This window comes from Odocoileus virginianus, chromosome 3 (genome assembly GCF_023699985.2).
Source record: "Odocoileus virginianus isolate 20LAN1187 ecotype Illinois chromosome 3, Ovbor_1.2, whole genome shotgun sequence".
Classification (NCBI taxonomy): Eukaryota; Metazoa; Chordata; class Mammalia; order Artiodactyla; family Cervidae; genus Odocoileus; species Odocoileus virginianus.
Genome location: NC_069676.1, coordinates 20,992,278 through 21,016,419, shown reverse-complemented (window position 1 = coordinate 21,016,419; position 24,142 = coordinate 20,992,278).

Below are 24,142 nucleotides of genomic sequence, written 5' to 3'. Positions count from 1 at the left end.
AACATATAAACTAGCAGTGTGTGGCATATATTAGATGCCTAATAAATGTTAATTGGATTCCCTAGGTGGCTCAGACAGTAAAGAATCTGCCTGCAGTGCCTGAGACCAGGGTTCGATCCCTGGATCGGGATGATCCCCTGGAGAAGGGAAGTCTCCAGCATTCTTGCCTGGAGAATTCCAGGGACAGAGGACCCAGGTGGGCTACAGTCCATGGGGTCACTAAGAGTTGGACACAACTGAGCGACTAACAGAAACAACAGCAAATGTTAATTAACTGTCTCCAATCTCTCTCTGGTATTAAATTTAAACTCACGGAACATTAATTTTTCCCATATCTTTTTTCCAAAAGGTTAGCTGAGGGTCAGAAAGTGTAAGCAAATTTTCCAAGGCCACACAGCTTGTAAGAGGAAGATGGATGGTTAAAACTGAAGCTCATCTGATATGAAAGGTTTTTGGTGGCTAAAATGCTGGTCTGAAACACAAACTTAAGGAATATATATTTTACATCTCCATTTTCAGCAGGCCTATACCTAAACGATCTTAGCATCTTACCTCCTGTTCCATAGTTTTTCTGAGAATGTTAGACATAGTTAACCACTTACAGATACAATGGAAGAGGGAGAAGAAAGCAATTTAACAAAAGGAATTAGGAAAGGGAGATTAGAATTTAGAAAGATACTTTTTTCTGTTTGTTTTCATTTTCAATTTCTACAGTCTCCTACTGTTCATTGCTAAGGATTTTACTCAAATATTGAGAGAGTCATTTTTCCCTCCACAGACCTTGTTCACTCTTCATCCCAGTAAAGAAGTATTCTTCTATTATATTATTTTGATGTATGCTTGAAATACGCTTGCAGCTAAATAACAGATGCTGTTCATGATATTACATAGACTTTATGTCTGTGTCTATTACATAGACTTTATGATATTACATAAACATTACAAGAATGTTTAGTTCTGACCCAAGGTGAAGAACTAGCACTAAAACCTAACTTTTATGGGGATGAATTTAATGAGGGTGGAATGGCAAATTTAAGTGTTTGTTATCAATTTCCATGAGAAGAAAGAATACCTTTTGTCAGTTTTTGCTCTGTGTCATCTTTAGGTGACAGTATGTTTGATATTGTTTCCCTGAATTTAATCCCTTCTATTGCCAAGGAGAATCACCAATATGTTAAATAGTAGAATTAAATAGAATTACTCAATTGCCAAGAGTTACCAATATGTTAAAATAGTCTTTATTTTTGCTTTTTACAATTCTACGTCAGTAAAAAAAAGAGAAAAAAAGACAAGGTTGCTGATAGTACCCAAATATAATACCCTGGTACATAATTATGTGTTTCAAAACAGTCTTTCGCAGTACTTTAGCAAACCTGATATGTATCAGGAGACTGCAGAATCCTGCTAGGTGCAGCTGGGCATTCCCAGTAGACTGTCTATCTCTAATGGTGATTTGTGTGTGTTCAGTCATGTCCAACTCTTTGTGACCCCATGTACTGTAGCCGGTCAGGCTCCTCTGTCCACAGAATTCTCCAGGCAAGCAAACTGGAGTAGGTTGCCATTTCCTACTCTAAATGGTCACTTGGGGGCAGGAATATTCCTGTGATATTAAGTGTTGTGGAGAGGCTTGCATCATCTGTGAATGTATTTTTTAAGGACTTGGGGTCATGTGGGATGTTACCCTTGAGAGTGACTGGAGAAGGAAAGCCTAGAGCCAGTAGCTGACCACTGCTAACTTATTTCCTGACCCTACCAGCAAAGTCACAGACTCCTCACTGGTCGCAGTACATGCCTCCAAGTGCCTTGGTGTAGGTGAATCCTGGATCCAAACCTCTGGTCAGCATTTGCCAAGAGAAAGTACTAGAGTTTGGAATAGGCTAGCCTCCAAGGAAGCTTTTGCAGCAGCTCTGCACATGGCCATGCTTCCTGCTTCCATGTCAGGAGGTGCTTAGGGAGGAAAGGGAAGGAACCTCCTGGTTTTCTGTCACTGTCCCTTCTCTTCCCACCTCCCTTGGCCTCCTGTTCTCTGGGAACTGAAATAACTAGAGATTTGCCTTAAAAAATTGACTTCTTTTATTTTGATCCATTAAAGAATAAGAGAGAAGTCATAGTAGTAGGTAGTGGGAGATGTGGGAGAAGGAAAAAAAAAAAATCAGTCTTTGCTGCATTCTTACTGGTTGTCACTCACTTTATGTACATGCTTATTCAGGTCTCATATAACCCAGGCAAGGTAAGCATTCGTTCAGTCATCCATTCATCCACATTGATGGTGTGCCTGTTGTGTACCATGCACCACTTTGGGGGCTGATTAGTAAAATCTCTAAATTCAAGGAGTAAGAATCTGAGAGGTCGAGTAACTTGCTCAAAATTATGCAGATAATAGTGGAGAAGCAAAATTCTAATCCAGGATATTTCTTTCAAATGACCCCTAAGGATCTCCCCTCTTTAGGTGAGAGGCAATAATTGTTAAGAAATTGAATGTTAAATTTTAACTTGTCTTTATACAAGTTATAAAGACCCCTGTTAGCCAGATCAGTTTTTCCTGAATGCTTAAAGCTGAAAGGATATTTCCACGTAGTTTATGCAATGTGTGAAGAACATGACTGCTTCATTTTCTTTCTTTCTTTTCAGTTTCCTTCTACCTCACCTCCACTCTCCTGATCTCCACTGCTAGGGGCATCTGTGTCTTTAAGACCCTTCGACACCCCACCCTCAACTTTCCATTTCTTCTTCTTTGATGTAGATAGGTCACAGATTCTTAATAGAGTACAGAGTGCTTTGCAAGCTAACTTCAAGATCCCCTTCCAACCATATTATTAACCCCTAAAACCCTTTTGGGTGGAAGTTTGGAGTTTCTATTATCAGTTCATTTGACTGATTCACCAAATAAAGTTCCATATCAAAGTTTTTATTTAGAACCAAATAATTTGTAATTTGTTGCTGTGCTGTGCTTAGTCGCTCAGTCATGTCTGACTTTTTGCAACTCCATGGACTGTAGCCCACCAGGCTCCTCTGTCCTTGGAGATTTTCTAGGGAAGCACACTGGAGTAGGTTGCCATGCCCTCCTCCAGGGGAGCTTCCCAACCCAGGGATTGAACTGGGGTCTCCTGTGTTGCAGGTGATTTGTTAAGCAAATAATTTCTGAGTCAAATTTGTTGTGTGTTTGAATGATTCTTCTGTTGACACTTTTCATCTGTACTAATAATACTCACTGTGATTTGTGACATGTGGAGAAATAATAGAGAAGTTTTCTTCTTCTTATGTTGTAGAAGAAATGAGATGTTTTGTTCACTGTTTTTAAATTTAAACTCTTGATGCATTTGCTTGGTTTTGATATTACTTAATAGCTACTCTCTCTAGATTAAAACCATTTGGCCATGTTTTTTAAATTGATTATTTATTCAGGATTTAGAAGAAGAGACCTATTGCTTAGGCATATTGAATAACACAATGATGAAGTCGGTCCTTTAAAATGGCAACTTTAAAAAATTTCTTTAGAGATCTAATGGGATTTCTCAACTACTCTGTTTTAATAGCATATCAAGAACAGCTTTGGTAGTACAATTCATAAACAGTTCTTTTATGAACCAAATGAATTTTTTATTGCTTTCAGAAATGAATCTTCACACATGAGACACTTATAGTAAGAGAACAAATGAAAATTCAGTGTTTTTGAAGTAAAAATGCAGTGCAGGAATAGAACTGTACAGTATTACAGTAAAGGTAAGAAGGTTCCTTAGCATCTAACATACAACAGTAGTTCAAGTTGTTTGACTGTTAGATAAAAAGAAACGATGCTTGTGAAAAAAATTCACTGATTCGTAAAGCAGTAAAAGGCAGGCAGGGCCTTCTACCTCAGCTGGAAACCTGAAAGGGACTCACTAGGTTATTTTTAATTTTTCAGATAAAAGTGATTTTTTTTCACAAAGAAACAGGCAGGTGGTGAAGAACATAGATTTGCCTTGAATTTGCATGTCACTTGCGTCTCTGTCATGCTTGTCTCCAGCTTCTGATCCTATCCTACAGGCAGTGCTTATGTCATTGCTACCTGTGTCTTTACCAATGCATTAGCACAGTCTGTATTTCCCCAAACCACCATCACTTGTAAAAGAAGGAGAGAGCTCCAGCTTCTCTGCTGGTCATAAACATGCCACAGTAGCTTCTGAAATATTGTCACTGAGACAGGCAATGAGCGTTTTCTGTTACTTTATTCTAAGAATGGTAAACCCTGACTGAATGGTATTGCATACATTGTTCATTAATTAAAAGTGAGATATTAGTAGTTTCTGAAATGAACATCTGCCTAAAGCCAATATAGCTTGTAGTCTATATCTATTCCAGTATCGTACAATTTAGATACAAATCCTTCTCTTGACATGGAAGAAATTTTGCCATGCAGTCTCTGAATAGAGTAAATGGAAATCTTTAAAAAGTAAATACAAGGAGTTCACAGAAGGCATTCTGTTTTCTAAAGAAATTAAGCTTATCTTTCTTAACCTAAATTTCTCAATTTGGAATATTCTCTGTGGGGTTTGAATTTAATCAGTAGAATTTTTAACTTTATAAAAAGATACTTTGGGGGTGATTCCATCAGGTGACCCAAAGAAAAACTACAGTTGCTTTTATACATTGGGTTAATCTTTTAGGATAAATATGTAGAGTTTGGGAAAGGGTGGAGGAGAGAAAGGTGAACCCTTACCTCACTTCTCACTAGGTCTTAACGTGACCTACTGTAGGTGAATTACTTAAATTCTTATTTTAAACAGAATGAATATTGAGAAATGCTTGCTGAATAAATTAATGAAACACATGACACAAGCCATTGAGATGTTTGCTTAACTCCATATGACTTATTAAGGGATTTTTTGAGGTTCTCTTGAGGTGAATAGCCCTTTATACAAGATATATCACTAAGCTAGAATAAATAAATTTAAAATGTTTCATATAGACCAACTCTAAATTACTATCCTATATCCCACCCTTCACTGTATGCATAGAATACTGCAGAAAGTGTACAGTGTTGGTGTGGTTGAATAGAGTCAATAATAATTGGTTCTGAATATAAAACACCAAAAAAGATACACGAGTGCACAAGCACAGGTGTACACATACCCAGGCGTGTGTAAAATATGTATTCTCTCCATGTAAATACATGCAAATTACCTGCCTGTCATATTTTGCACATATATCTGAATCACTTTATACCAGCATGAGCTTGGCTCAGTGGTTAGGGTGATTTAGACAGCCAGTCTCATAAAAGTGAGCACTCACTTGGTAAATTTCTGCAGATCCTAGGATAATGGTCTGCATTATCATTTCTTAAACCTAACTGCATACCAGGGGTCTCCAGGAGACTTCTTAAAATCACAGGATGTTTAGTGATTGGAACCTGGGGCCCTGGGTATTAAAAAAAATCTCCAGGTGACCTTGATGCACATTATGTTTAGAATGTTTTTTATACCATATCTGAGCACTCTATGAATTCCCTCTTTAACTTCATTTTTGGCCCCTAACTATTTCTTTTGGGGGGAAAAGGGATCAAACCATTTTAATAAGGGGCTTTGGGTAAGCTCAAATGGCTGGGAGGATGATGAGATCTTATGTTCTCAGCCTGACTGGGATCTCCCAGCTTCATTGTTGCTGTAAGCTCTTGACCATTTCTTAGTTTCTTGGCAGATCAGGGAAGAAATTATATGGATGAGTATTTATTTTCTATATTTTTTTCTTATTTTCAGTGGACTTGGTATCTAGAATGTCATACTGATAAACATAGAGCCTAAGCACATTTTCTTGGTATACTACCATCTATAGATGACTTGAATGGTGATCTAACCAACTTCCTGGGATGGAGAAGGGGAAATACTTAGGAACAGAACATATATTTATATTTCACTGAATTATTTAGTCTTAATAAAAATCATAAAAGGAATAAAAATGGCAGATGATAGCAATAACTTTTAGAAATTTGCAAATAAAAGTATTTCAATCAAAAAAAAAAGATTAGGGAAAAGAATCATCACTTTATGTGAGTGATGAAAATGTTCCATTAGATCCTTCTTTGTTGTTTCCTTTGGTGTTTCTTTTCAAATGTGGCTTGAATTTGTCACATACATGAATTGCTATAAGTTTTTATTATTATTCACTCTTCATCAGACTTTCTCCTTTTGGTGCCATGTGCTTATTTTTTTCAAATCTTTTACTTCCCTTTAGTTAATTCTGCTTAAAATTGGTTTTTCGATCAGTTTCCTTCTCTCTGCCTATAGTAATTCTCCTTCCATTTGTTTCCTTCTTGCTCACAGACACACTAGACAGACAGCTTGATCACAGACTTACTCTTTCCCTTACCATATCTCCAACATTTTTATACTTCTCCTTTTCTTGAAGAAAAAAATAATTTTTATAGAAATGTTTCTCCTGTTTCTTCTCAATAAAAAGTAGGCAGCATGTAAAAAAATCTTAGAAACCTGAAAAAAATTAAAATCTTGATGAATAAGAGTTATTTTTAGAATGAAAAATGCCTGATAAAAGCACAGATCTCTCAGATTTCAGAGAGTGAAATCAATAGTTTTCTCCATGCTGTTTCGATGTGAAGGTGGCAAAAACAAAGATCTAAAGTAATAGTAGCAAGAAGAGAGTTCACGGAACAGAATCGATTCTTACTGCTAACAGTCATGTAAACTGAAATGATTGCAGGCCTCTGAAAGGATCTTGAAGAATGTGGATCAATGCTGAGAGGCAGAAGTAAAAATGCTGGACTACCATCTTTGGTCTCCTTGAGAGTAAGTGCATTTCTAAGAGTAAAATGTGATTTTAAAAAAACTACAATTTTGTGGAATCTTCTGTATAAACATTCAGATGTTTATGGTACTTTGCAAGTCATCACTGAATTAACACATTTAATTCTCACAGCTGCTCCTATAAGACAGATTGTTTTCCTCTCCATTTTTTAGGTGGGGAAACTAAGGCATAGATTTGTTTGCCAACTTCCTCAGGATTATGAAGCTGATAGGTGGAAGTGCCAATATTCACACACAGGTAAGGAAATAGCAGCCCACTCCAGTATTCTTGCCTGGGAAATCCCATGGACAGAGGAGCCTCATAGGCTATAGTCCATAGGGTCACAAAAGAGTCAGACATGACTTAGCAGCTAAACATCAGTAACTGCCTGACTCAGGTCTGATCTCTTCACCAAAATGCTGCCTCAGTCTTAAACCAAGGATAGAAAAGAGAGTGGCATCATGGGTGATGAGTGATTTTATGCCTTTGCACAGGATATTCCTCAGGTGCCCTATTTAAACTTAAATGGATCTTAGAGAAAATTTTGTCAGTCCTAATTTCATAGACAAAGAAAATAATTCTCAGAGACTAGAAAGAATTAGCTCAAGGATGTCCTTTGTCTTTTGAGATTAAAACCCTAAATCCCTCTGATGACAAAGCCTTGACTTTTTAAGTCCTATTCCCTGTTCCTTCCCACACATTATCTTCCCCATTGATTTCTTCCAACACTAGAAAGTCCACCACTGAGAATACTTTTCAGCAAAGGTACTGGTATTCAGAAATCCTCAACTGACACATGGATTTGTTACCCTGAGGGAACCACACAGAGTTATTGTTTTTCTCTGGGTTTATAGTTCCATCAGAGGGCCTCTTTTCTGTTTTACTGGAGAAAGAGGCAGGGGAGGACACCCTGGGCCTTCACTGTCCCCCTCCACTCACAGATTTCCTGCCTTGGGAAAAAAATGTACCTATAGTTGCTCTCTCAGTGAACAGGTTACTTGAGGCAAAATTGTTCTTGAGCATTCAGAACATTGTGCTTTAGAGAATGGTAGCACCTTCACCCCACTCTAGTCCTCTTGCCTGGAAAATCCCATGGACAGAGGACCCTGGTGGGCTGCGGTGTCGCTAAGAGTTGGACACGACTGAGCGTCTTCACTTTCACTTTTCACTTTCATGCACTGGAGAAGGAAATGGCAACCCACTCCAGTGTTCTTGCCTGGAGAATCCCAGGGACGGGGGAGCCTGGTGGGCTGCCGTCTGTAGGGTCGCACAGAGTTGGACACGACTGAAATGACTTAGCAGCAGCAGCAGCAGCATCTTAAATGCAGGCATTGTACTCTTTGGGTTTTGTTTTGTTTTGTTTTTTATGTTGAAGAGGTTCTTTATTGTTGTTTTCAGCAACTACACGGGTGAAGGTACAACCAATTCATTCTCGCTGCATGATGCCATGGAGAGCTGGAGCGTTCATGTTCAAAGAAAACTCTTTGAATTGAGTCCACAAAGACTTCCCTCCAAGGATATAGAGCTTTGTAAGTTGAACTTTCTGTGTTCACAGAAAGTTGTGAATCAAGTGACATCTTCCAGTGATTTTCTCTGGCACCCTCATACTTTCCAAACTTTGTTGCACCTCCAAAGTAGTCATTTTTTCTATTATAGCTAAAGATGCCAGCCGTATATCCAATAGAAACCAGTACTGTCAGGAAAGCTGCTCTCTGTGGATCTGAGGCTCTATCATTAGGCTTTTTAGATGGGCAAAGGCATTTCCCAATCAATGGAATGTCTTGACAAACAGTTCTGACATGTACAAGGGAACCATTCATTACAGTCACAACTCCAGGGAGTAGATTTTTACTTTACTTAAGTCTGCATCAAGGAGTCTGCAAGTTAGCATCCCATATACTCATTTTTCTTGAACCACTTGGGTAGAATGATTTACATGGTGAGCGAAGGACTAGCTTAAACAGTGTTCTCCTTAGAACTATGAGCGCTAACAACACTGCAAGAACAATACATATTGATTCCTTTTTTTTTTTTTCCTTTTGGCAGATTTCAGCAGGGTAAGATTCCTTCATAATAAAAATGTGATTGAATCATTAACCTTGCTCCACTCCACAGATGAATATCAGTTATTGTCTGCTCCCAGAACATTGCTAAAACACCTAAATTACTGTAATTTGGCGCTCATCTTTCATAGCCATTCTTCAGGGAGCACAGGGCTGTGGACAAGGGGCCTCGGCTTCCCTTGAAGAGAAGCACGGGTTGTGGCAGCGAGGCTGAGGCACTGGGCTCTGTGTTTGTGGTTCCCTTGAGAGCTGCGAAATTATCCTCAACTCTTCCCAATTTAAAGAGAAAAAGCCTCCTTTTAACTCTGCACTGTTGTTGATTTCAGTTCTCTTAAATCCACTAGAGCAGGGTTTTTCAAAGTGTGCCCTGTTTCTCTATATGTTGGATTAGGGGAGTAGGAAGAGAGAGGGTCCCAGGAGAACAATTCTGAGAGAAACTACATTTACTGTATCAATGTGTGTATAACTTTTTCTAATAGTTCAAAGTCACTTCTTTATCTTTTTTTTTTTTTAATTTTAGGTACACGTCTACAGTTTAGCTTTTATCCTATAGCAGACATGGTTAGAGTAATCAAAGGAACTCCACCTGAAAGCACAGACTATAAGTAGAGTCACTTACAGACAAGAAATGCAGTATTTGTGTGTGTTTTTGTTTGTGGGTTGTGTGTGTGTGTGATTCAGATAAAAAAGGTTTGCCTTTAACAAGTTGCCAGTCTCACCATAGGGTTTACTTAATATGTAGTTTTTCTTTCTTCTATTATTCCTCTTTGTTTTCCTTCATTTAAAAAAAATTCAGTTCACCCCTTTACAATGAGTCATTGGCTATAAACTATTACTTTATTATGAGTTGTTATACATGTTACTTAAATGGCAATAGATTTTTTAAAAACCTATGTATATAATTAGAATACTGTGGCATAATCAAGTTTCTGAAGACATTTATTTCCAACATAAGGGAAACATTAAAGTTTGAAAATTCTTGGTCTAAAATTCATGTAACTATAACTTTGGGCTCACAGTCCCTTGTTTAGAAACTTTTGCACTGCTCTGCTTTCTTTTCACAATCTTTTACCACTTCCTTCTCCATCAAACTGACCTTTTATTTTAATGGGTTTTCCAGAGAGAACTTGCTGTAATAGAGGCAATCTGTTGTTGGGCATGATTTCAGATGACAACTTCGCAGTTTTGATGTACTTTATGTTACTTAATTGAACAGGAATAGACAGTTTAATGAGGCATCTCTACATTATTTTATTTTTAATTGGCAAAACCAGGATGACTCACACCCAGGTTTTAGGTAAATATTGAACTAAAGAGACAGGAGGAGGTTGAAGGAGGAGTGGTTTCTGGTTTTGCCAAGATGATGAAATAACAGGTTTCAAGTTCTGTCCTCCTAAATGAATGCTGGAGAAATCATAGAAGCACAAGAGAACTATGAATTTAAGGAACTAACAGAGGAGAAACACTCCCCCCAGCATCATAGATGGAAGACCTGAGAACGAGTCTGCACAGGATATTTGGGTGGTAGCAGCCTGGAGCAGAGGCAGAAAATGGGAGAATGGGATAGAACAGTGGTTCTCCAACATGCTACAAAGACCAGTAGCATCAGCATCACCTCAGACTTATTAGAAATACAAATTATTGACTAATTCCAGACGTACTGAATCAGAAACCTACTAATATCCAACTATTTATGTTTAAACAAGCCTTCCAGATAATGTGACACATGCTAAAACTTGAAAAAAGAAAGTTTTGTTGAGCTTCCTTGCCTTTTACTTGCTTTGAAGGCCTCATGTTGTGTTTTGCTACAAACGCCTGCCTTTCCCCGGAAGCTCAGAGGGTCAGTGCTGTTGCCAGTTCAGGGAGTGGTACAGCGGTTCGAAGGAGGCCTGCTCCAGCCGTGAGTTACTCACATAGGTGTGCACCGACCAGCTCTTCTCCTGCATTTATTTCCCTCTTAAATCTTCAGTTTTCAGCCTCGAGAGCAGAGTGAACCTGCCTCTGTTGACTCACGTCTGTCGTTCACTTTAAAGAAACCCTGACTGGAGTAGCTGCCGGCTGGAGGGCCAGCCCAAAGGTCACCAGGGATTCTGTGTAGCCTGAGATACTCAGCTGGGGGGACTCACCTCTGCCTCCTGAGCTCACCTGGACTGACCGGTTCCGTGTGTGATCTTGTGCCATTTTTCATGAACCAGACAGAATAGCTGATAGCCTCGGGAAGACATGGGTTCAGCAGATGCAAGAATGAGACTTCTGGAGAGTGACCTCAGCACGATGGTGACATAGGTGGTTTCTGACTTGGCTGTCCCTCTGGAGAACTGCTGACAGCTGTTTATGAACAAGACACCCCTGAGGAAATCTTGAAACATGGGAGCATGACACTGAAGCACCCTGCTGCACCACAGAGGCTAAGACAGGCTACATTCCAAGATAAGAGAAGCGGCTGCGGGCTCTCCGCTCTGCCCCTATTGTGGCCAGCACACACCACTTGGTGAGCTCTGCTCTGAGCCTCTGGGGCCTGCGGGGGACAGCCAGCCCCTAGCACTGCGGGCCGCACTGAGGGAGTCCCTACCTACCCTGGTCTCGCTCCATAGGGACTACAGAGGAATCTGTGATGGAGATTTCCAAGAAGGGGTGGATCCAGGATTATGACGCCTGTAAATTGTACCATTTTATATATTAAAAAAAGAAAAACAAAATTACAAATACACAAATGAGGTGTGAAAATGATTATTTGTTTAGGCTGACACGAGAAATAGCAATAAAGTACACATATTTAAAAACTGACAGATAACACAAATATCTCTAAATCTCAAAAAACTATTTATATTATTTAACCATGGACTCAGTCCCTGGGTTGAGAAGATCCCCTGGAGAAGGAAATGGCAGCCCACTTCAGTATTCTTGCCTGGGAAATCCCATGGACAGAGAAGCCTGGCAGGCTACAGTCCATGGGGTCACGTAAGAGTTGGACATGACTTAGCGACTAAAGAACAACAATAACAGCAACAACTAGGAGACATATTCCTATAAAACTGTTTTCCATTTTTTGTGTTTGTTTATTCTCTTCATTCACCTCTTTGTCAACAGTTGTATTATCAAAGATAATTGCACTTTAAAACAAATATATTTTGTCCTTTTCTATATGATATTTCAAATTTTGATTTTCTTATTGATACCTGGACATAAATCATACAGCTTCACAAACTTGACATGTTTTTGATACTGCAGTAGTTTTGTGCTTTACAGTCACAGTACATCTGATTAATCCTATTTTGCATGATTGTGTCAAGAAAGATAAATTGTATGCTGCACTTGAGATTTATGTATTTTGAATTTTCAAGTTTATTTGTAAGAACAGAGAGCTTCCATTTTTGACCAGGCAGTCATTGAAAAACAAATTCTCATAAAATTGTACATATCTGATGATTGGAATTACTTTCTAGATTTGTGTACTTCAGACCACTTCCTTCATATTCTCAGTACTGGACACTGAAGCATGTTCTCATATTACAGCACGACCTTTTTCACGTCATGATACAGACAGGATGAGTTGGCATAATGCACTAAACTAGTATTCCCAGAAGCTTTTTTTTTAATATGTATTTACTTATTTTTGGCTTTGCTGGGTCTCCATTACTGTGTGCAGGCTCCCTATAGTTGTAACAACTTGCAGTGTGAGGGCCGCTCACTGCAGTGGTTCTCTCACTGCAGAGCACAGGCTCTAGGGTGTGTGGTCTCCGTAGTCATGGTACGCAGGCTCAGTTGTCCTATGACATGTGGGATTTTCCTGGACCAGGGATTGAATGGTGTGCCTTGTATTGCGAGGCAGATTATTAACCACTGGACCACCAGGGAAGTCCCCCAGAACTATTTTTATACAGGTGTAGCTAGTAATAGGAGAAGGCAATGGCACCCCACTCCAGTACTCTTGCCTGGAAAATCCCATGGACAGATGAGCCTGGTAGGCTGCGGTACATGGGGTTGCTAAGAGTCGGACACGACTGAGCAACTTCACTTTCACTTTTCACTTTCATGCGTTGGAGAAGGAAATGGCAACCCACTCCAGTGTTCTTGCCTGGAGAATCCCAGGGACGGGGGAGCCTGGTGGGCTGCCATCTATGGGGTTGCACAAGGTTGGACACGATGAAGTGACTTAGCAGCAGCAGCTAGTAATAACTTAACTATACTCAGGAGTTATTGTGACTCACATGTTTTAGAATAGAAATGGATATAGAGGAAAGAGACAGAAGCCTTATCTGGTTCCATATAAAATATCTTACTTTTGAAGATGTACAAAAATATACAACCATTTGGTAGTGAGAGTCCACAATTCAAGCTTTATTAGTGTATTAGTCAGGGTTGAACAGAGAAGCAAAATCCATAGTAGATAAGTATATATGGAGAGCGGGAGAGAAGGGTTGAGAGAGAGAAGAGAGAGTTGGATTTGTTTTAAGGAATTGACTCACTTGATGGTGAAAGCAAGTGCATAATCTGCAGAGTAGCCTGAAGACCCAGGGAAGAGCTGATGTTGCACTTTGAGTTCAGAGGCTGTCTGCTGACAGAATTCCATCTTCCTATAGGGAGGTCAGTGTTTTTATAAAAAGACCATCAGCTGATTGGATGAGGTCCACCCACATTTTAATCTATTTTACTCAAAGTCTACTGATTTAAATGTTAACCTCATCTTAAAAATTTCCTTAGAGGAAAACAATAGAATGAGAAAGATTAGAGATCTCTTCAAGAAAATTAGAAATACCAAGAGAACATTTCATGCAGAGATGGGCACAATAAAGGATAGAAATGGTATGGACCTAGGCAGAAGATATTAAGAAGAGTGGCAAAAATACACAGAAGAACTATACAAAAAAGATCTTCATGACCCAGATAACCAAGATGGTGTGATCACTCACCTAGAGCCAGACATCAGAATGTGAAGTCACATGATCCATAGGAAGCATCACTACAAACAAAGCTAGTAGAGCTGATGGAATTCCAGTTAAACTATTTCAAATCCTGAAAGATGATGCTGTGAAAGTGCTGCATTCAATATCCCAGCAAATTTGGAAAACTCACCAGTGGTCACAGGACTGGAAAAGGTCAGTTTCATTCCAGTCCCTAAGAAAAGCAATGCCAAAGAATGCTCAAACTTCAGCACAATTGCACTCATCTCACACGCTAGTAAAGTAATGCTCAAAATTCTCCAAGCCAGGCTTCAACAATACGTGAACCCTGAACTTCCAGATCTTCAAACTGGTTTTAGAAAAGGCAGAGAAACCAGAGATCAAATTGCCAACATCTGTTGGGATCATCGAAAAAGCAAGAAAGTTTCAAAAACCATCTGCATTATGACTACTCCAAAGCCTTTGACAGCGTGGATCACAACAAACTGTGGAAAATTCTTAAAGAGATAGGAATACCAGACCACCTGACCTGCCTTCTGAGAAATCTGTATGCAGGTCAAGAAGCAATGGTTAGAACTGGACATGGAACAACAGACTGGTTCCAAATCTGGAAAGGAGTACATCAAGGGAAAAAAAAAAAAAAAAGTACATCAAGGCTGTTTATAGTCACCCTGCTGATTTAACTTACATGCAGAGTACATCATGTGAATGCCAGAATGGATGAAGCACAAGCTGGAATCAAGATTGCTGGGAGAAATATCAATAACCTCAGATATGTAGATAACACCACTCTTATGTCATCACTCTTGATGAAAGTGAAAGGAGATTGAAAACATTGGTTTAAAACTCAACATTCAGAAAACTAAGATCATGGCATCTGGTCCCATCACTTCATGGCAAATAGATGGGGAAGCAATGGAAACAGTTGACAGACTTTATTTTCTTTGGCTCCGAAATCACTGCAGATAGTGACTACAGCCACGAAGTTAAAAGACACTTGCTCCTTGGAAGAAAAGCTATGACCAACCTAGACAGCATATTAAAAAACAGACATTACTTTGCCAACAAAGGTCCATGTAGTCAAAGCTATGGTTTTTCCAGTAGTCATGTATGGATGTGAGAGTTGGACTATAAAGAAAGCTGAGCAGTGAAGAATTGATGCTTTTGAACTGTGGTGTTGGAGAAGACTCTTGAGAGTCCCTTGGACTGCAAGGAGATCAAAGCAGTCAGTCCTAAAGGAAATCAATCCTGAATATTCATTGGAGAACTGATGGTGAAGCTGAAACTGCGATACTTTGGCCACCTGGTGGAAAGAACTGATTCATTGGAAAACACCCTGATGCTGGGAAAGACTGAAGGCAGGAGGAGAAGGGGACGACAAAGGATGAGATGGTTGGATGGCATCACCAACTCAACAGACATGAGTTTGAGCAAGCTCCTGGAGTTGGTGATGGACAGGGAAGCCTAGTGTGCTGCAGTCCATGGGATCAGAAAGAGTTAGACGCGACTGAGTGACTGAACTGAACTGAACTGAACTAAGAAACCTCTAGAATAATGTTTGACCAAATATCTGGGTACTGTGGCCTAGTCTAATGGACACATTGTTAAGCATTACAGTGATGACCCTTCCTGTTTACCTGACAAGTTCAACTGCCTCAAAAGGAAAGCAATGAATAGAATAGTATATGTAATCTGAAACATATGCACTGGAACAGGACTCTAGTGGTGTGTAATGTTCATCCATATCAACTTCTCTCCAGGTAAATAGAATAATTGCCCATTTCCCCCTTTACAGTTAGGCAGGATCATGTGACGAGTCCTGGGCCATTTCTTTATAAGTCAGAGTTATGATTTATTACTTCTGTATGAAGGTTTTAATTGCCAGTTCAAAATTCTCCAGCGCTCTTTTCCCCTGCTGTGTTGGCCAAATATATTGCATGCTCTAGACAGTACAACTACATAGTGGTCGAGCCTCCATCCCTCTGGGTTTCTGAAACACCACATGCTGCTGTCTTGAAGCACTGTTGGGGCTTGTAATGGACTTTTCTTGAGTTAAACCACTGGAGTTGGGATTTTTTACTACTACATCATAATCTATTCTAATACATGAGCCAATAAATTAAAATATCCATACTAACTTTAAAGAGATAAAGGATGACAATAGCAATGTAAAACACAACTAGAATTATAAGGAGTAACCAAGTAGAAAATTTAGGTATGAAAAATTATTTGAAGTATGGAACCTAATGTATGGGATGAATGTATCTGGTGGATATAACTGAAGAACAATTTAGTTGAATTGGAAAATCAAATTCAGCAACCCTCCAGAAATCATTTGTTGTTGTTATCTAGTCTCTAAGTCTATCTCCAACTCTTTTCGACCCCGTGGACTAGAGCACATCAGGCTTCCCTGTCCTCCACTGTCTCCTAGAGTTTGCTCAAACTCATGTCCATTGGCTTGGTGACGCCATCCAACTATCTCATTCTCTGTGGACTCCTTCTCCTCCTGCCTTCAATCTTTCATAGCATCAGCGTCTTTTCCAGTAACTCAGCTCTTCGCATCAGGTGGCCAAAGTATTGGACTTCAGCTTCTCCATCAGTCCTTCTAATGAATATTCAGGGTTGATTTCCCTTAGGATTGATAGGTTTGATCTCCTTGCTGTCTAAGGGACTCTCAAGAGTTTTCTCTAGCAGCACAATGTGAAAGCACCAGAAGTCATTAGAAAATAATCAATAGTTGAAAAATGTAAAAGCAAAGGCTAAAGAGGTATGAAGAATTGGAATAGAAGATACAATGGAGGCTTCAGAAGGAAGGAAAAAAAAGTAAAACTGGAGAGAAGAAAATATTTGAAGAAATAATGGAAGTAAATTTTCCAGAATGGAAAAAAATAAGCTTCAGATATAAAGGGTTCTATAGAGCATCAAGAGAAGACACAGAGAAAATTGAATATACTAAAGAAAACAAGAGAGTTAGTATTAAGTTTGGATAGTAACAATTTTTACTTATCCCTCTACAGTTTGTTTTTACCTATTGCTCTGTTCATGTTTCTGAAGTCCATAGATTTTTTTATTTTTTCAACACAGAATGAATCATATGCCTAATTTCTCACTATTTCTTTTTTTTCCCATTTATTTTTATTAGTTGGAGGCTAATTACTTTACAACATTGCAGTGGTTTTTGTCATACATTGAAATGAATTAGCCATGGATTTACATGTATTCCCCATCCCGGTCCCCCCTCCCACCTCCCTCTCCACCCGATCCCTCTGGGTCTTCCCAGTGCACCAGGCCCGAGCACTTGTCTCATGCACCCAACCTGGGCTGGTGATCTGTTTCACCCTAGATAATATACATGTTTCGATGCTGTTCTCTTGAAACATTCCCACCCTCGCCTTCTCCCAGAGTCCACAAGTCTGTTCTATACATACTCAGCCATTAAAAAGAATTCATTTGAATCAGTTCTAATTTCTCACTATTTCTGCAATGGCATGCAGCCTGCCCCTCTCTCTCTCTCTCTCTCTCTCTCTCTCTCACACACACACACACACACACATATACACACATACAAATAATGAGCCCTGTTACATTTATTTTCCTATCTGGATGATTGGATTGAGTTGAATTCATTTCTGTGTGCCCACAGTTAAAGGTTTTCAGACTGACTTGATCCCTCCATCTCTCATTGAATACATTTATTTTCCATTTATTTTTTAAAATATTTATGTATCAGACTTGTGGACTCTGGGAGAAGGCGAGGGTGGGATGTTTCAAGAGAACAGCATTGAAACATGTATATTATCTAGGGTGAAACAGATCACCAGCCCAGGTTGGGTGCATGAGACAAGTGCTCGGGCCTGGTGGACTGGGAAGACCCAGAGGGATCGGGTGGAGAGGGAGGTGGGAGGGGGGACTGGGATGGGGAATACATGTAAATCCATGGCTAATTCATTTCAATGTGTGACAAAAACTACTGTAATGATGTAAAGTAATTAGCCTCCAACTGATAAAAATAAATGGAAAAAAAATTTTAAAAAAAATTTATGTATTTATTTTGTTTATTTAGCTTTGCTGAATCTTAATTGCACCACCTGGGATCTTTAGTTGCATCATGCAAACTCTTAGTTGTGGTATGTGGCATCTAGTTCCCTTGCCAGGGATTGATCCTATACCCCCTGCATTGGAGACATGGAGTCTTAGCCATTGGACCATCAGGGGAATCCCTCCGTTTAATTTTTAATGCTAATTCAACAAGACATCAGGGAAGCCAGTGAACATAGCTAGCTTTTGAGTGAAAATATTCTCATTAGAGTAGTGAATATAGACCAACCACAGGATCTGCTAGAGGTAGTACTGTCTGTCATCACTGCAGACGTCTGCAGCCATAGATACTACTCTGTAATCACTATGCGACTACTGTAGGGACTTCCTACTAATATTAAAGGTGGATAAAATTTTACAGTTCGTATCTCTAAATTCATATAAATATAAGGTAAGTAAACCCAAATGTATATAAATTCATACTTTTATATGGGCAGAGAAAGACTGTTATTGTCACTTTATAGATAAGCAAATTGAAGTTCAGAGTGGTTACTTTCCTGAGTCCAGTGTGAATATAAGACTTTCTGATATTGAGTTTGATGTTCTTTATCATGCTGTGATTTCATGCAAAGTAGACTTAATATGTTTTTACTACCTTTGACCTTTCAAACCGAATTCAGTCAATTGTTAACCTTCAGGTTTTAGTTTAAATCTACATCTCTGTGACCACATGTGTAAACACAGACACACACACACACCTACACATAAGTTCATATTCTGCCTGAATACATACTCAGAAGATGAAGAGAATGCATAATTTTCTTAATACTTGATTTTTTTCTTCTTTTATAATGAAGACAATAATTTACCAGGTGACTTTATATGCCAAATGCTTTATACATTAAACAATTCTTCTATAATCCTAATCCTATATTACTCATAGACATTAAGTCACTTATTTAAAGTTTTTAAGCTAATAAGAAGCAGAGTCAGAATTCAAATCAGTACTGACTCCATTTCCCTTGTGTTTAATAACTTGGTCCTGCAACCAGCTGAACATAAATATAAAGCTCTGGGGATCAATTTTGTGAATGAGTTGAGAAACAACATACTCAGGAGGTGAGATTTGGAAGAGTCCTTGAAGGACTTGGTCCTAACAGCGGCAGTTCTAGGATAAGCCTGTGGCCTGGTCCTGCGCAATCCCTGGCATAGACTTAGATCCATGCACAGAAGAAATTCCAGGGGCTGGGCATCTGGACAGAGATAGTGGGGCACACAGACTTAGGTAGCATGTCCTCTTGGGCCCATGGACACCTTGCCTTGTAGAGAGAGGTGCAGTCACAGAAGGGCCAGGGCCAGTTTCCAGGGTACTAATGGTACATGGTAAATATTTCATTGCCTGATTTTTACTAAATAGAAGGAAATGAGATTTCCTATTCCAGATGAAAAGACAACTTAATGGGAAGTAGAATATTTTAACTTTTTTTACTTAAAAAAATTTCATGTTGGAATATAGTTGATTAACAATGTTGTGTTAGTTTCAAGTGCACAGCACAGTGATTCAATTATACATGTACACGTATCTATTCTTATTCAAATTCTTTTCCGTTTTAGGTTATTACAGAATGTTGAGCAGGGTTCCCTGTGCTATACAATAGGTCTTTGTTGATTATCTGTTTTAAATATAGTACTGTGTACATGTCAATTGCAAACTCCCAGTCTAGCCCTACCCCCTAGCTTTCCCCCTTGGTAGCTAGAAGTTCTTTCTGGAGGTCAGTGAATCTGTTTCTATTTTGTAAATAAGTTCATTTGTATCATTTTTGGGTAGAATATTTTACTTTCAAGAAATCTTTTTTGGAGATTAGATAATCAGAGATAGAACATTTACCATGTATAAATAATCGTTAAGATAAATTAACCTCATTAGTGAAAGAAATATAGATTAAAGCAATAATAATGACATTTCTCATCTTTCAGATTAACACAGTCTCCTTTAGAGTGAAACTAAGGTTTCCCAGGTGGCTCAGACAGTAAAGAATCTGCCTGCAGTGCCGGAGACCCAGGTTCAATCCCCGGGTTGGGACGATCCCCTGGAAAAGGGAATGGCAGCCCACTCCAGTATTCTTGCCAGAGAATCCGATGGACAGAGGATCCTGGTGGGCTACAGTCAGTGGGGTCACAAATAGTCAGACACTACTGAGTGACTAACACTTTTACTTTGAAATGCTAATGAGATGGAAATGAGGCTGTCACTCAAATGTAAAACTAGTGGAAGAATGATCGGTCATAAATTCACATGGAAGGTAATTTGAGAATTTGAACATAATGTCTGAAAATTTCCCTTGTTTTTTGGTCCAATAATTTCACTTATGAAATACAGCCTAAGAAAACTATCTGAAATGCCTAAAACCCTAATATATGTAGATATGTGCATCATAGTACTATATATAATGACTTAAAATGGAAGTAACCTAGTAAATAACAATTAGGAAGTAGATATATAGGATTTAGTAAACAAACTAAAAGATGACTTGAAAAAGATGTTAATAATGAGAATATTTGTATTCTAAATTTAAATTTCAAAAGCAACGATAGCTCTTTTTGTGCACAATATTATATCTACTCCATAAAGATATTTATGGATAAAAAAACTAGAAGCAATTGTACTAAAATCATAAATAAAGAGGATAATAATTAAACCCTGTAGTTGGACAGTGAAGCAGTTGTGGCTCGTTGAGTCTGTGTTTTCCACTGTTAGGTATCCATGAAGTAAAGAACATGTTGAGATTTTAATTTTGTGAACAACAACAGCAACAACAAAATGGGTGTACTTCTAAACATTTAAGCCACTTTAATCATTAGGATAATTTTCCGTTGATTTGGATAGGATGATGTGTGAGAAATGATAGTTTTTATTGCCTATTTGCCTCTTAGAAAAAGGGTTTCATGGTTGATGTCATAGATAGCAAGCTACCCTTTATTTTCTATTCATATTATGCCAACATTAAAACCATTGTAAAAATCCATGTTCTTTGAATGTTGAAAGTTTATTTAAAATTTTGAGACTAGTTGTCTTTAGTACTGTTTTTATTTTATTCAACAAATCCTTATGCATATTTAACAAATCTTATAAAACTTTATATTCCAGTTACCTACAAAATACAAACAGAAATGATCTGCATATTTTGGAATTCTTTAGAATTAATGTACCAAATGTAAAAATATTCCCAATAAGCTCTATAATCATATTAATTATTCCTCAAAATTGTTTGAGACTGTCCCATTTTGTGAGGACAAAATATTACCAAATGAAAACTACCAGGTATCATGGAGAGCACAGAGAGGTGGTTTTGTTTGCCTTCCTCAAAGGCAGTAGTTTCGGTGTCTACAGACTAGGCTTCAGAGAGATTGCTTTTTTTTTTTCATTTATTTATTTAATTGGTGGATAATTATAATATTTGATTGTTTTTGCCATACATCAGCATGAATTGGCCACAGGCGTACATATGTCCCCCCTCATCCCAAACCCACCCCACCTCCCTCCCCACCCTGTCCCTCTGGGTTGTCCCAGAGTACTGTGATGGTGATGAACTGGCTACTGAAAAAGACAGAAAACCTTGATTTGTTGTTGTTCATAATTGACCTTCACTGTAATCTTTTTTTAGCCTGAGTTCCTCCATAAATCAAATCTGTAAGTATATATCAATAAAAAATTTTTAGAAAGCTGAAGGGAATTATCATAAATGAAATTATTAATTAAAGCATTAAAAAAATCTGGAAGCGTGGTAATTTTTTAATGATTCAGTTCTTAAAATTCAGTGTATTCTCTATGTGGAAAAGGCTGAATGACTTTCACTACATATATTCTTCACTATAGTCTGAAGCCCTAAAAATGTGACATAATTGGAGCATCAAAAACAATTTTTAACCATTTTTATACTGAAGCATAGTTGATTTGCAATGTTGTGTTAGTTTCAGATATACAGCAAAGTAATTCAGTTATACACACATGTTGTTGTTGTTGTTTAATCGCTAAGTCATGTCATCTGCCAGACTCCTCTATCCATGGGATTCTCCAGGCAAGAATACTGGAGTGTGTTGCCATTTCCTTCTCCAGGGGATCTTCCCCACCCAGGGGCTGAACGTACATCTCCTGCATTAGCAGGTGGCTTCTTTACCACCGAGCCACCAAGGAAGCCCTATACATACATACATGTATATATATTATTTTCAGATTATTTTTCATTATATATTATTAAATACATATTATACATTTTAAATATAATTCCTTGTGCAATATATTAGGTCCTTGTGGTTTTTCTGTTTTTTATATAGTAGTATGTATATGTTAATCCCAAACTCGTGATTTTTCTCTCTCCCCAATCCACACCCCCCCCTTTTCACTTTGGTAACCATAAATTTGTTTTCTATGTCTATGAGTACTCCTGTTTTGGAAGTAAATTCATTTATATCCTTTTTTTTTAGATTCCATATATAAGTGATATCATATGATATTTGTCTTTGTCTGACTCACTTCACTTAATATGATAATCTCTAGGTCCATCCATGTTGCTGCAAATGGTACTATTTCATTCTTTTTATGGCTGAGTAAAATTCCATCATGTATATGTACCGTATCTTTTTTATCCATTCATCTGTTGATGGACACTTAGGTTGCTTACATGTTTTGGCTAAAAAACAACATTCATTTCCTTAATATTTGTTACTTCATCTACCAATGATAAGAGAGTAGCCCTTTTATTTTTTAATTTTTAAGAGAAATATTTTGTCAAATGATGAAAATATACTTAATTATTTTTGGGGGGTTAACATATTCTAAACAAGTAGTTACAAATGAAGTACTAATTGACTTCAGAGGAGAAACTCAGATTTTTTCCTCCAGAAAGATGGAACAATAAATTAAATTCCAATTTTTGACAGTTCAATGATAAATATATTTACTTAGCAAAAGTATATCGTGCAGCTGTGATTGTAGCAGAAGTTATGCTGCTTGTCAATTTAAATCATATTACTTAGAAGAGCTCCTACATTATGAAATTTAGAGTCATAAGTTGGAATAGTTTATTTTGAAATAAAAGTAAGTCTCATCATTAAAATGTCCATGTAAGCTCACCAACAATATTGACAAAAACAAATACAAAAAGAAAAGAAAAACTTTTAAACTTTTTCCCTATTGAATTAACTTCTTAAAATATCATAAAAGAATAGTTTTTGTGAATGATATCTCATCACAATTACTTGGTAGAGAGTCATGACACTTTATTAATAAGCAGATGGCACAGCATTAAAAAAATATCCATTTTATATATACACAACAAACAGAACTTAGTGATGAACATATCTTGTTAGTTGAAGTTCTGTTGAATTGAAATTTTTAAGCTCTTTGGTATTCATCCAGCTTTACCCGTTACATCTTTTTTTTTATGAGTTATAAACATTTTATCTACTTCTCTAAATGAGATTCCTTTAAAAATACTGCTCGCAGTCAATTTTCATCAATCAAGTTCTTTGTCTTTCTTATCAGTTCTCTCCTTAAAAAAAAAAAAATTGTTTTGGATTACATTTGGTTCCCCTCAAAAATGTAATCACTTAAAGGAATTTTAAAGAATATGAAAGAATTTGTTGTGAGCTTCATCCATGGTAGACATGACTACAAATAACATGCTTTTATAAAAACTCTAAATTTCTTCCAGTATATTATGCTATCATAGACTGGATTATTCTTCCAGTTCTTCACTTAGCATCTCTCCCATCCCTGCTCTGACTGCTACCGGTTCCCAAGAGGACTTTACCTCTTCATCTTTGGCCTAAGTACTTTTCAGTGACACCTCCCTCTATGACTGGAGTATATTTTCTTATCCTAGTGATGTTGGGATTGAGCATGTAACTTGTTTTGGCCAATAGAAGTATTTAAAAGGCATCATGTGATTTACTTGCCCTCTTATGCCAAGGTCATCACCATGAGATGGACATTCTTTAGTTAATTCACTGGTCCTGGGAAAAGGATAAGAATGAAGCAGAGCCATCCCAATTGACCTGCAGAGCTGTGAGAATAAGTGACTTGTTTTAAGCCACTGAAAACAAATGGGTAGTTTGTGGGTGGTTTCTTTCACAGCATTCTTGTGGCAATATAGAACAGATTCCCTTGCTAGTAAGCAACATTGAAGAAATTTCTGCAATGTATTTTTTCTTTTGGTAGATATTTTAAGTAACCCCTTTCCATGGCGTTTAAAAAAAGAGTAACTTTTAGGAAACAGGAGACCTGGATTCTTGTCTTGTCTTAGAAAATAAGTGGAGTGATCTCAGCTAAGTCTCTTAATCTTCCTGTGCTTCACTTGT